Genomic DNA, 13,858 nt, shown 5'->3' with positions numbered 1-13,858 from the left:
CAAAGGCTCCAGAGAAGCTGAGGAGAATGAAGATTAAGAAAAGGCCAATGGATTTCATAACTTAGAGATCATTAGCAACTTTCGAGAGAGCAGTTTCAGTGGAATGATAAAATTGGAAGCCAGATTGTAAGAGGTTAAGAGAGAGTGAGAGGAGAGAAAGTGCAGGCATCTATTGTAGATGTCCTTTTTGAGAAGTTTAACTACAAAGGGCAGAAGAGATATAGGATAATAGGTAGCAGGGATAGAAGGATCAAGTGAGGATTTTTTTTTTCAGAATAGAAGGAGCATGGGAATGTTTGTAGGTAGTAGGAAATGATGCAGTAGACAAGAAGAGATGGAAAATAAGTGGGATGGAATGGGATCACTTGAACAAGTAGAGAGGTTAGCCTTGGTAAGGAGCAAGGCCACTTCATCACATGAAATAGGGATAAAGGAGAAAATGGCAGAAGGCATCTGAGTGATAAAAGATGAGGAAGAGGGGAGAACAAGAAGCTCACAGCAAATGTATTCAATTTTTCTTCCTCTAAAATATGAGGCAAGGTTCTCAGCTGAGAGGCTAGAGGAAAGGGGTGCCATAGGGGAGGTTTGAGGAGGGGTGAAGATGTTTGAAAGAGCTGCTGTGGAGAGTGAGATAGTTACTTGATAAGGGAGGAATAGTAGGATTGGCTAGCAGCAGTGAAAGCCAACATAAATTTGTAGTGAACCCAGCAGAATAGTTGTGGGATTTTCTCCACCTTTGTTCAGCATCATATGTATAGGTGTAAAGACAATAAATGGTGGAAGTGATCCAAAGCTGAAGCCTGGCTGGGTCTAATTGGCAATCAGATAATGGGCTAATGATTCAAGAGAGGACAGTGTAGAGTTAAACTGGAGTTCAGCATCAAGGAGCCAAGATGGGAGAAGAGGAGAAAGTGGCTAGTGCAGGGGAGATGGCCTGGGAGAGAACTGAGGGGTCAAGGGACTAGAGGTCACAGTGTGGAAGAAGAGTAGGGTTATATGAGGGAATGTAGAGGGAGAGGTTGAAAGTCAATGGATTGTGATCAGATAAGGGGATTTCAGAATTCTCAAACATGGAAGTGGTGCATTTGTGGGTGATGGCACGATCAAAAGTATGACCATCTTTGTGTGTGGCTGAGGTGGGGTGGAGGAGCAACTCATGGGAGGTGAATAGGTTAAGGAAATGAGTGGTTAGGTATTTGAAGGAGAATCATTATGTATGTTGAAGCCCCCTTCCTGAGCATAGGAGTTGGGGAGGAGAGAAAAACAGCAAGCCAGAACTCCTTGAGGAAAAAAAGAGAATTCCTTGGGGATTCTATAGACAACAGCTACCAAGATTTTGATTGGGTGGTAGATATGAATAACATGAATGATAAAAATGATACTAAATGATGTAAGTAGGGAGAGAACCTGGAAGTGGCAGTGGGGAGCATGGAATATTCCATCTCCCCCACCTTAATCAGTAAGCCAAGGAGGATGAGTGAAGGTGCATTCAGTACTGGAAAGGGTTACTAGGGAGGCTGTGCTATCAGAGGAAAGCTAGGATTCAATAATAGCTAGTAAATGGAAGGAGTGGGAAAGGAATAAATTTAAGATGAAGGGAAGTTTGTTGCCTCTGGAACAGGCATTCCAGAGGGCACAGTGGAAAGGCTGGGGAGGAGTTAGGTTAAAACTTTGGGGTGGTGGAGCAGCTAGGTGGTGCAGTGGAAAGAGCACTGGCTCTGGAGGACCTGAGTTCAAATGCGGCCTCAGACACTCAGCACTTACTAGCTGTGTGACCCTGGGCAAGTCACTTAACCCCAAACCACCATCTGGCTTCCCTTTATATGTTTAAGCAATGTATTGAGTTTTATCAAAATTGGTTACTTGCTCTGAAACTAACCAACAGATTGGTGGAATGCTGAACCCTCAAGTTGCAATAAAGACTTCATTCATCAGTCCATAAAACTGAATTCCATTCACATGTCCTGTCTAAACCGAGAGCTCCAAACAGTAATTTTACAAGTATGGACTTCTGTCATTTGACTAGCATCAATAAAACGTTGTTGAGGAATACAAAATCTGGGCAGGAAGGGAACTACAATGAAGTATTGGGGAAGGGATACAGGATTTGGTGACAAAGAATACGCATTTGATTTCTAGCTTTGCAGCTTCCTCCCTGTGTGGCCTCAGGCAAGTTGTAACCTCTGTTGGGAGGAGTTAGCTTTGTAAAATGAACAAATTGGACTAGATGATCTCTAAGGCTCCTTCCAGTTTTGTGATCTTGTGAATACTGTCCACATACGAGGAACAATTAGAGAAGCAAATAAGACGTTATCTGTAAGGGGCTAAACTGAATATAATCGAGTGCCAAAGTATGTGACAAGTGCTTTGGGTGGTCAAGAATACTAGAATTTGCAAGAGACCTCATTGGTTATTAAGTCCAACCTTTGCTGGAAGGAAAAACAGGTATAGAAGCAGAAGTCAGGCAAGGGCTTCTCAGGTGGAGGGGAATAGCATGAATAAAAGAGCAAAGGCAAGAATTAGCGCCACTGAAGGCCCAGTGAAAGTACTGGCTTTCCTGGGGAGCAGAGGGAAAACAGATTGGCTAGGAAGGGTAGGAGCTGTTATAGGGGCCCATTCCCAAATGTTGGTGGCCTGGCCCTGCTGCGAGAATAACCTGTGAAGGAGCAGGCAGTTGAGGCTAGGAAGAAAATGGAAGCCAAGGTAATTGAATTCAGGTGCTGGGCAAGATTACCAACACAGTTGTGGAGTGGAGGCTCCTAAGTGCGGTGAGGCTCTAAACCCTCCCTGACTATGTTCTGAAAAATCTTAAGCAGTGAGCCAGTATATGGGGGGGGAGGAGGAAGGGGAAGGGTGAGGAAGGAAAATTATCAAGAAACAGCTTGTAGCAGAAAAAGGAGTGTAATATAAAAATGTGTCAAGTTGCAAAATTCAAAGGCTAGATGCTTTATGGCCTGCCCTCTCACCACAGAACCTCTAATGTACATTTCACAGACTTTTCTGGGTTTAGAGGCTTTGTACAAATACCATTCAATGTCTTTGTGATGCCCAGGGGAGCATTTTTTAATCTATTAGAGATGAGAGGACCTGAAAACCATTTAAAGTCGCTTAGGTTGTAATGGGCAGGAGAATTTAGAAGTGTCTTATGAGGTGGAGGGTCATGTATCATGCTGGGTCATCTGGACTGAGAAGACAAGACAATTTTCCAGGAAAAAAGAATTTTTTAAGAAAGAAATTTTTTTGGAATGCTCTAAAGATTCTTCAAGGTCCAAAGGCACTGCCACCCTTGCATTTCACAGGGGTGGATGAAATCATGAAATCTCAATGAATGAGAAAGCTGAAAGGGAGCTCAGAGACCATCTTTCATTTTATAGTAGGGAGGGAGATTGGGGTACGGAGACAGTAACTGACTTGCCAGAAGTCGCACAAACGTTGAGAAAGGACTTAAACCCAGGTCTCCTGTCAGTTCAGTTTGATTATTTTGAACAGACGTTCATAAAAGCCTCCTATGCAAGGTTTTGTGCTAGTCACAGGAGGTAGAAAGATAAAAAACAAAATTACAAAGAAGAAAAATTATATAATCTCTGTCCTCAGGGAGCTTACAATTGAGTAGGGATTGAGACATTTACACAAATAGCTGTAATACAAGTCCATGTACTTTCCAGTGGTGGTGACACATGGCCTGCAGCCATGCTCTGAAATATATACCTTTTGAATGCATTCATTTCCCTGGGAAGGTCTGGTCTCCACAAAGTGGTACTTAATATCTCCCAATGTCAGAAACTTATTCCGAGGTTTGTTTTATCCCTTGGAAGGGCGAATTGTCTTTTCCTTTCCTCCCTTTTCTCTTAATATTTAAAGTCTCCAGACATTTCCTAGGCTTGAGGACCACATGCGATTTTAATACAGGCATTATTAGTTTAGGGGCCCTTCAGCCACTGACAAATACACTTAACGACTCTAGCAGTGTTCTGATCAGGCTGTCAGGGTAGAAGAAACATGGGGAAAAGATGACTGGAGAGTCTGAACACCACTTGAACAATAGCTGTTCTGGGTAGAGGAGGGAGATTCTATTATTCTTTCTCTCCTCCTCCTCACATCCATCCCTCATAAACAAGTATGGGGGTGGGACCACAGGAACCCATCAGACTGATGGTTCCAAAGGATGTCTTCTTAGGTAGGCTTCCTGGCTTGGACCCCTCTCATAGGATTTATAATAATATAATATACCTTACTTAATAATATACCTTAATAATAATATAATATACCTTATAGATCATCTCACTCCACCTTATTATTTCATGGATGATGAAATTGAGGCCCAGAAAAGGGAATCATGTTCATCTAGTGAGTAAGCAGTAAATACCCTAAATTTGGAACAAGATTTTCTGACTCCAAATCCTTGGCAGCAACATACCACACCACACCGTCCGTGTAGCCTTTCAGCCCTTAAGAAATATCTTAGGGTCTCTCATGTTGCAGAATGCTAGGGCATGAGTTCTAGTATCCACTTTCCCCTTGAGTTCCTCCACGTAATGTGATCTGCAACCTGTTTTGCAAAAGGGGCCTATTAAGAGACGTGACATTTGAGTTTTGCTGGTGGTTAAGATGGTAATTTCATGAAAGCGCCAGCTGCAGGGGGAAATGACTTTTTGATGTTGGAACAAAAGCATCAGTGAAGTGGTGAATGTAAGGGGTGTGTGTGTGTGTGTGTGTGTGTGTGCGCTGTGTGTGTGTGTGATTATATGCTCAGGCACCACCAGCCCCTGACTTCAGTGTCCCTGGAGAGGCCAGAGGGAAAGATTTTGTCAGCAGAGGGCAGCCCAAACATGGTCCTCTCCAGAAGCCTCTTAGAAGCATTTATTTAGGGGGCCCTTACTTAGCTCAGTACCCCACATAATGAAGGCAGGTGGGCTGCCTGCAAGATAGCCTCGCTATAGGTACAGAAGAGGCGCCAAATCAGAGCATCTGAAAGAAAAAGCAGATCCCAAACAAACAAAAGACAGTTTTTTAAGCTGGCCGTCTTTTAAGTGGCCCTCTTGAATCTCACGGAACTCTCTCAGAAGAAGCAGTCTCTCCCCTCTACCCATCCCCATTCCCAAGCTGCATATGACTAGGATAAAATCAAGCTCGTCTGGGGGCAGGATGGGTGGGCCCTCTTGGGAGTTTTCCAACCTGAGAAAGTCAGATTCATACAGTGAACTAACATCCTGTCAAGGGCTTGGGAAAGTTAGTTACAGAATCTTAGAGCTGAAGGGACTTCAAAGGCCTTGTAGGTGCCCCCACCCTACCCCCAACAACAGCAGCGTCACTGGCATTTTTACACCACCTCAAGTTTTCAAAGCACTTTATTAGTGGCGGTTCAGCCACCACTGGAAGATCTCTGGTAGGGGGAACCTGTTACTTCTGGAGACAGCCCACGGCGCCTTTTAGATCAATCAGCTCAACCCCCTCATTTGTATAGATGGAGAAACTGAGGTCTAGAGAAGGAGAGTGATTTGTGCAAGGTCACATAACAAGGCAGAAACAGCTCATTCTTACTCCCTGACCATTCCCAAGTTTCTCAGCCTGACTGGCAGGAGCAAGCCAGGCCCCCTTTTCCGAGGCTGGCTCCATACAGAGAGCTGGCCATTGCCTTTCACCTAATTTTTCTCTTCCTTCTACTTCCTGCTCTGTTAGCTGTGCTGCATTACTTCTCCATGAATTTTAAAGTGTGCCTTTTCTGTGTTTCCCTCAGCTTCTGGCTTGATGGGGAAAGAATAATTGTGCCGCGTGGCAAAGCAACGCAAAATGAAACATTCGGTGTACTCCACACAGCCTCCCATCAATCCTGGGAGCTTCGATCCTTCCCCCACACCTCCCCCTCCTCCAAGCCTCTCTTGGCCGCTGCTTGGATTTTCTTCCCTGAAAGAATATGATCATAAAGTTTATTGTTGTTGCCTTGTAGCCCCCAGTGAACAAGATGCTGGCGATACAGATTTCTGCATGTGAAGGATTTATTCCACTAGCTTGCTCCATAGGACCAAAAAAAAAAAAAAAGAGAAAGAGAGAGAGAGAGAGAGAAAATGGGGATTCCATTAAGTGTGATGGATTCAGCAGGCAGAACCTGTACTTCCACCAAGGCTTATATATGCCATTCAACAAAGGGATTGGTCTATGATGAGGATCCTAATCTTTCCCCAAGGAATTACTTTTGAAGTAGGAGGTATTGACATTTTAGAGTCAGAGACCTGATTTTATTCTGCTGCCTCCTAGCTGTATGATCTTGGAAGAATCACTTCCCTTCTCTGCGCCTCAGTTTTCTCATCTGTAAAATGAGAGTGTTGGGTCCTTAACGTTCTGTTATGAAACAAACACATCTCTGAACAGAGTAGGGAAGCTGGCTATTTGTTACATGTTCACCTGGAGATTCCATAAAGTTGAGGGGAGGGTCTAGGTGCTTGTGGCCACTGTCAGACCACGTAAGACTTCAAGAGTGAAATCAACCATGTTTGGAACCTTGCTTTCATAGGGAATGGAGGGGGAACCAGTCCCCAAAGGCTCTCTCATTCCCAGGTAGCCAGCTCCTAGCGTTTGGGTGTTTTGGTAGCAGAGAGCTCCCACTGATCCCAATTTGTAGTTCCCTGTATCCACAGGGCCTAACTGGATAGTAACCCCAGGATTGTCAAAACATTTAGGAATCTGTCTTCCCTTTCTCTGTGAACAGATTTTCAGAAAATCTGGAGTCCTCTAGAGGGGACCTGAAGCCTTAACCCAGACCCAGCCATTGATGTCATCTGGACTGTTCCACACAGTAGGAGGGCTGCTTGGGAGGGAACATGCTGTCCTTTAGCCTCTCCTCTTTGAACTGATTCCCTGGAGTATTTCCTGCTTGCCCTGGCATGGAGCTGGTCCAGGGGGCAGCTATCCTGAACATGCCGTTTTGGTCAGCACCACTGTCTTCCCTGGCTGAGCCTGGACCGGTCATGGCTACTCATTATTAAGTGTTATATACAGACCCACAGTGAATCATTTCGAATTAGCCTTAGTCTCTGGGGGTTTTCCCCCTTCTATCTTCTTTTTTTCCTATTCCAGGTACTTCTGTAGTAGTCAGCTGGGAAAGGCTTCTTCACTTCATCTTCTTTCTCAAATTCTCCCCTTATCCATTTATCCCCTCTGTCCTCCTCTCTTGTCCTTACGTCTCCCTAGCCATCACAGCTATAATATCCTAGCCATGGTAATGGGTTGGGGTAATAGTTTAAGGGTACAGGGAAAGATTGAACACATACTTCTTTTTCTCTGACTGACCTTCCCTAACATGTCACAAATGCCATCCTCCCTTCTACTCCGTACCGAATTATCAGCAGCTGAGAATGACACAGGCCTCTCCTTTTGGAGACGACAGCAGTGGGTATGGGGTACGGTGGGCCCAGCTCCTGGGAGTAGAGTGTCTCCTCTCTATTGTCTTGGGTAACCCCAATCAACTTAGTGCCTCCTGTACTGTCTCCCACCCTGTCTGCCTGCCAGAGATGCCCAGTTTCCTGGCAACACTCACCGGGTGGAGATCTGAGAATGGGAAGAGAAGTCTCTGGACCCCTTGAAGAAGGTCTCTTTCTTGGTGCCTTGCTGTAGCTGGATTTTGTGCTCTGCACAGCCTGGCTTCTACTCTGCTGTGTTGCTAGAGTGGAAAATCCTGGTGGGTCAGGCAGCCGGTGGGGTTGGGGGAAGGGAGTGTCACCTGACCTTCAGCAGAATAGTTGGCAAGACTGGGGTATGCTCAGCTGTCAGCTGTGGGGCTACCATAGGGCGGGGGTGGATGGGTAGAGAGGATTGGGTAAGGGTGAAGGATAGAAGAGGGGGAAGGGAAAGGAGTAAAAGGGGAAAAAGGAAGACTAGGTTGAGGTAAAGGAAGAAGATTAAAAGGGAAAAAATGAGGAAGAAGAAGCTGAGAGAGAGCGTGAGAAAGCAAGAAGAAAGAAGAGAAAGAGAAAAGAAAGATGAGGATGAAGATGAGAATGGGGGAAAAAAGAGATGAGAGGAGGAAGGGAAGTAGTGGAGGAGGTCAAAGAAGAAGAGAGATGCACACATGGCTAATTGGAAGAGGCTCAGCATTGCCATTTTGCTATGGAGAGAAAGTGCGACCAGCCTAGCCATGGCAGGAGAAAGCAAAGGATTTCTTGGTCTCTCTCTCTCTCTCTCTCTCTCTCTCTTCTCTCTCTCTCTCTCTCTCTCTCTCTCTCTCTCTCTCCCTCTCTCTCCCTCTCTCTCTCTCTCTCTCTCTCTCCCTCTCTCTCTCTCTCTCTCTCTCTCTCTCTCTCTCTCTCTCCCCTCTCTCTCTCTCTCTCTCTCTCTCTCTCTCTCTCTCTCTCTCTCTCTCTCTCTCTCTCTCTCTCTCTCCTTGAGGGTCTAGCATGCTTCGCTAGGAAAGCTTGATAATTCCCTAACCTTAGAAACAAGGATGAGATTGTTTTCTTTTTTTAAAAAATTAAAATATATTTTATTTCATTAAAATTTTCCCAATTACATGTAAAAAATGTTACAATCATTTAAAAAATTTTTGAGTTCCAAATTCTCTCCTTCCCTTTCACCCCTCACCCCTCCTCAAGAAGGCAAGCAATTTGATATCGATTATACATGTGAAGTCATACAAAAAACATTTCCATGTTAGCCATGTTGTGAGAGAAAATAGATAAAAACCCCAGAAAAATAGTATGCTTCAATCTGTATTCCAAGTTCATCAGTTCTCTGGAGGTAGATAGCGTTTTTCATCATGGATCCTTTGGAATTGTCTTAGACCCCTGTCTTGATCAGAGTAGCTAAGTATTTCACAGTTGATCATACAATATTGCTTTTACTGTGTACAATATCCTCTGGTTCTGCTCACATCACTTTACCTGAGTTCATGTAAGTTTTCCCAGTTTTTTTTCCTGGAACTATCCTCATAATTTCTTTTTTTTTTAAAATTTTTTCTTTCTTCTTTTTTTGCGAGGCAGTTGGGGTTAAGTGACTTGCCCAGGGTCACACAGCTAGTAAGTATCAGTGTTTGGTCTGAAACCGAATTTGAACTCAGGTCCTTCTGACTCCAGCCAGATAGGCTGGTGCTCTTTCCACTGCGCTACCTAGCTGCCCCCATCCTCATCATTTCTTAAAGCACAATAGTATTCCATCACAATCACATACAACTTGTTTGGCCATTTCCCCAATTGATGGTCATCTCCTCAATTTCCAATTCTTTGCTACCTTAAAAAGAGCTGCTGTAAATATTTTTGTACAAATAGGTTCTTTTCATTTTTCATTGATTTCTTTGGGATACAGATCTAGTAGTGGTATCAAAGGTTATGCACAGTTTTATAGCCATTTGGGCATAGTTCCAAATTATTCATCGGAACGGTTGGACCAGTTCACAAGTCCACAGTGCATTAGTGTCCCAATTTTTCCACATCCTCTCCAGCATTTCTCATTTTCTTTTCTTTTTTTTTTTGTCATGTTAGTCAATATGATAGGCATGAAGTGGTCTCTCAGGTTTGTTTTAATGTGCAATTTTCTAATCAGTGGTGATTTGGGGCATTTTTTCATGTGACTAATGATAGCTGTAATTTCTTCTTCTGAAAACTGCCTGTTTCTGTCCTTTGACCATTTATCAACTGGGGAATGGCTCTTACTTTTATAAATTTGGCTTAGTTCTTTATTTATCAGAGAAACTCACTGTAAATCTTTCCGCCTCAATTTTCTGTTTTCCTTATAATTTTGGCTGCATTAGTTTTATTTATGTGAAAGCTTTAAATTTCACGTGATCAAAATGATCCATTTTACTTCCTGTGATCCTCTCTTTTGTTTGGTCATAAACTCTTCCCTGATCCATAGAACTGACGGATACATGTTTCTATGCTTCCCTGATTTACTTATGATGTCACCCTTTATGTCTAACTAATTTATCCATTTTGACCTTACCTTGGAATATGGTGTGAGACGTTGGCCAATACCTAGTTTCTGTCAAACTGCTTTCCAGTTTTCCTAGCAATTTTTATCGGCTGTCAAGTTCTTTCCCCAAAACCTTAGATCTTTGGGTTTACCAAACACTAGATTTCTATGGTCATTTACTACTGTGTATTATGTATATGATCTATTCCACTGATCTGTCACTCTATTTCATAGCAAATACCAGGTTGTTTTGATGATTATTGCTTTGTAAGATAGTTTGAAATCTGGCACAGCTAGGCTGCCTTCTTCTTAACATTTTTTTTCATTGATTCCCTTTGATGTAGTTGACTGTTTATTCTTCCAGATGAATTTTATTATTTTTTTTTCTAGTTCTATAAAATGATTCTTTGGTAGTTTGATTGGTATGGCACTGAATAAGCAAATTAACTTAGGTAGAATTGTCATTTTTATTATATTGGCTCAGATTACCTATGAGCAATGAATATTTCTCTGGTTGTTTAGATCTGTCTTTATTGGTGTGAAAAGTGTTTTATAATTGTGTTTCTATAATCCTTGGGTTTGTCTTGGCAGATAGACTCCCAGGTAGTTTATATTGTCTGCAGTTATTTTAAGTGGGATTTCTCTTTCTATCTCTTGCTGCTAGATTTTGTTGGTAGTATACAGAAATGCTGATGATTTATGTAGGTTTAATTTATATCCTGAAACTTTGCTGAAGTTGTTAATGGTTTCAACTAGTTTTTTTCATTGATTCTCTAAGGTTCTCTAAGTATACCATCATATCATCTGCAAAAAGTGATAGTTTTGTTTTTTCATTGCCTATTTTTATTCCTTCGATTTCTTTTTCTTTTTTTATTGCTATAGTTAGAATTTCTAATACACTGTTGAATCGTAGTGGTGATAACAAGCATCCTTGCTTGACCCCTGATTTTATTGGGAACGCTTCAAGTGTGTCCCTGTTACATATAATGCTCGCTCTTGGTTTTAGATAGATACTACTTACTATTTTAAGAAAGGCTGTCTTTATTCCTATGCCTTCTAGTGTTTTTAATAGGAATGGATTTTGCAATTTGTCAAAAGCCTTTTCTGCATCTATTGATGTAATCATATGATTTTTGTTATTTTTGTTACTGATATGATGAAATTGTTTTCCCTGTTGTTCTGCAGGTTACAGGTTAACGAATTTTTTGCAAGGTTACAAAGGAAGTCAGAATTCTATCTCCAACTAGAATATGTATTAATAATCATTAAACAGAATCTCTTAGGTTGGTTAGATGGACGTTCCATAATCTGCCTTTAGGCAGATTTTCTCTGGATAGATTGAATTTGAAAAATGTCTAGAGCCCACAACCTCCCTTTAGGAACTGATTTCAGGAATTTCTGCTTTCTGTCACCTGTAACCCAGGTGACAGGGTACCCTCCAAGCAAAGGGACTTTTGCTTTGGTCTTAAGGAACACTGGATTCATCCTGGAGGAGGGCTAACCTCCCAAAAAGGGAGTCAGACTTCTTGTGATCTCTGTGACTCATTATGCCCTCACTCTGGAGGTCCAGGGAAAATCCATAAAATAGGGGCAGCTAGGTGGCGAAGTAGATAGAACACCGGCCGTGGATTCAGGAGGACCTGAGTTTAAATCCAGCCTCAGACACATAACACTTACTAGCTCTGTGACCCTGGGCAAGTCACTTAACCCCATTGCCTAGCTTAAAAAAAATCCCTAAAATAAAGCCTGGGTATGGCTTATGTTTAAGGTCAACCTAACAAGGTGACAACTTACCCTGTGTAAGAGGTAGTATTATAATTTCTGATATTATTCCTTGAGCCCAACAGAGGAAAAGAAAAAGGGAGACAAGAGTGAAGACAAAGTTGTGGTGACCAAAAAGACAAGAGAAAATCACCAGTGATGGTGGGGATGGGGCTACCAAATATATCACCAAATTTGTCACCATGACCCAGAAGGTGGAAGAGCATGAGGAAACTTTCAAGGAGAAGCTAGTGTCCATTCTCACACTATAGTCAAGTCACCCAGGGTGATTAAGAGAATCAAGTCAGGTGCAAAAGGTTAAGCCAGACTTCAAAATATATGTGATTGACGACTTCGGAGCAGAACTGGTTCTCCCATGAAGGCTCCAGACATTGAATTTTACTTTGTGCAATATAAGGGACTTTCATGGAAGCTCATGGTGTGTTCCCTTCATGGTCTTTGGGGGATTAACAATGCGTGATCTGTAATGTACCTAGGAACTTTTTTTTTTTTCCAATTTCCTAAGCTGTTGGAAGGGGTGGGAGGACACACTGGAGAGATGTCTTGAGATGTATTATGCAAAGATTCAACTGAGCCAAAAGTAATACTAATACTACTACTCATGATAATAATAATACTGAAACAGAACTCTTAGCTTTAAGAAAGCTACTTATAAATAATTATGTTTGCCTCATTGGTGCAGTTAAGATGGGCTTTCATTCACAGGAGAACCTCTGACATAAACAGTTTGTAACCTTTTATGGATTGAGTTAAAATGTCCTGGCAGTTCTTGCTCAATAAAGGTCATATTGGAAACATAGAAAAAACCCCCCAAAAAACCAAGGGCAGGCGAAGGCAGCTAGGTGGTGCAGTGTATAGAATGCCAGACCTGGAGGCAGAAAGACATATCTTTGTGAGTTCAAATCCAACTCCAGATACTTACTAGCTGTGTGACCCTAGGCAAGTCACTTAGCCCTGTTTGTCTCAGTTTCTCATTTGTAGAATGAGCTGGAGAAGGAAACGGCAAACCACTCCGATATCTTTGTCAAGAAAACCTCAAATGGGGTCACAGGGAGTCAGACACAGTTGAACAATAAGCTATACACAAAATTGTGTGTGTGATTCATGATATCTCCAGAAATGACTATATTGTAGAAATATATAAATTTAAACTAAAAAAAAATTCTGACAACTTACCCTGTGCAGGAGGTAGTATTATTGGTCCCATTTTATAGTTGAAAGAATTACGCCTCTGAGGAAGGGATCTGCCATTGCAACACGAATGCTAAACATCAGAGCTGAAACTCAAACTCATATCTCCTAGCTCTAAGTCCATTTTTTTTCAACTAAAACACATACTAATGTCCCCTGCCTGCCGCAAGAGCTTTGACTCTTAGAAGCTTCTAATTCTCCCTTTCCTCCAGCTGAAGTTTATTTCCCCATTCACTCTAGCTAATCAATGAATCAGTCAGTGAATCAATTCTAAAGATAAATATCAGATAAAAAATCAGATAAATATCAACAGATATTTAAGTATCTGTTTTGGGCCCAGTCCTGTGCTAGATGTGGTGGAGAATACAGAGGAGTAGGGGCAATATTTTCTGACCCTGAGAAGCTAAATTAAGTATCTGATTGGGGGTATTCATGAAACAATTAGAGAATGAGGCAATATATCATTGTCCTGAATTGACAGGGCTGATATTGTGACTGTAATGCTGTGGGAGCTCAAAGGAATAACAAGAACTGGGATGGTCCGGTAAAATGTAATTATGGTGTATGCAGGAAACAAAGAGGAGACTAGATTAACCAAAGTGGAAGATGCAAGTAGAACAGTAGGAGATAAGGCAGAAAAAGAAAATTGAAACAAGATTGTGGAGGGCTTTGAATGCTAGGCTGAGAAATTTTTACTTTATTCTATAAAGAAGGAAGAGTCATTGAAGGTTTTTGAGCAGGGGTATTACTTGATGAAAGGAATGCTCAGGGACAATTCATTGCTCCCAAAATGACCTTGCTTCGTGGTTTTTCTCTTTAGTGGCTTGGCCCAATTACCATTTTCCCTCAAATTTTCCATTTGTCAATGATATCTCTCTAGTTCTGGATGGCTTCAACCTGGCATTGGAGCCACTCATTTTAGTGCCCACCACTTGTTTATCTGAAAAGAATCCAGCCCACATAGATTATTGTGTATTTGACTTGC

At 42.1% G+C, this 13,858-nt stretch overlaps 1 protein-coding gene across 1 annotated transcript in view; it reads right to left on the bottom strand.

The window, feature by feature from the left end:
- The window catches only part of IP6K3 (inositol hexakisphosphate kinase 3), a 33,867-nt gene extending 26,182 nt beyond the window's left edge, over positions 1-7,685 (bottom strand). Inside the window, 1 exon segment of the mRNA XM_020999641.2 lies at positions 7,535-7,685. The gene's annotated coding sequence lies outside the window, so the exon portion shown is untranslated.
- Positions 7,686-13,858: the final 6,173 nt, after the last annotated feature.

The sequence above is a fragment of the Phascolarctos cinereus genome, unplaced genomic scaffold (assembly GCF_003287225.1).
Source record: "Phascolarctos cinereus isolate Bilbo 61053 unplaced genomic scaffold, phaCin_HiC Scaffold_5;HRSCAF=322, whole genome shotgun sequence".
Taxonomy (NCBI): domain Eukaryota; kingdom Metazoa; phylum Chordata; class Mammalia; order Diprotodontia; family Phascolarctidae; genus Phascolarctos; species Phascolarctos cinereus.
This window is presented reverse-complemented; position numbering and strand designations above follow the sequence as displayed.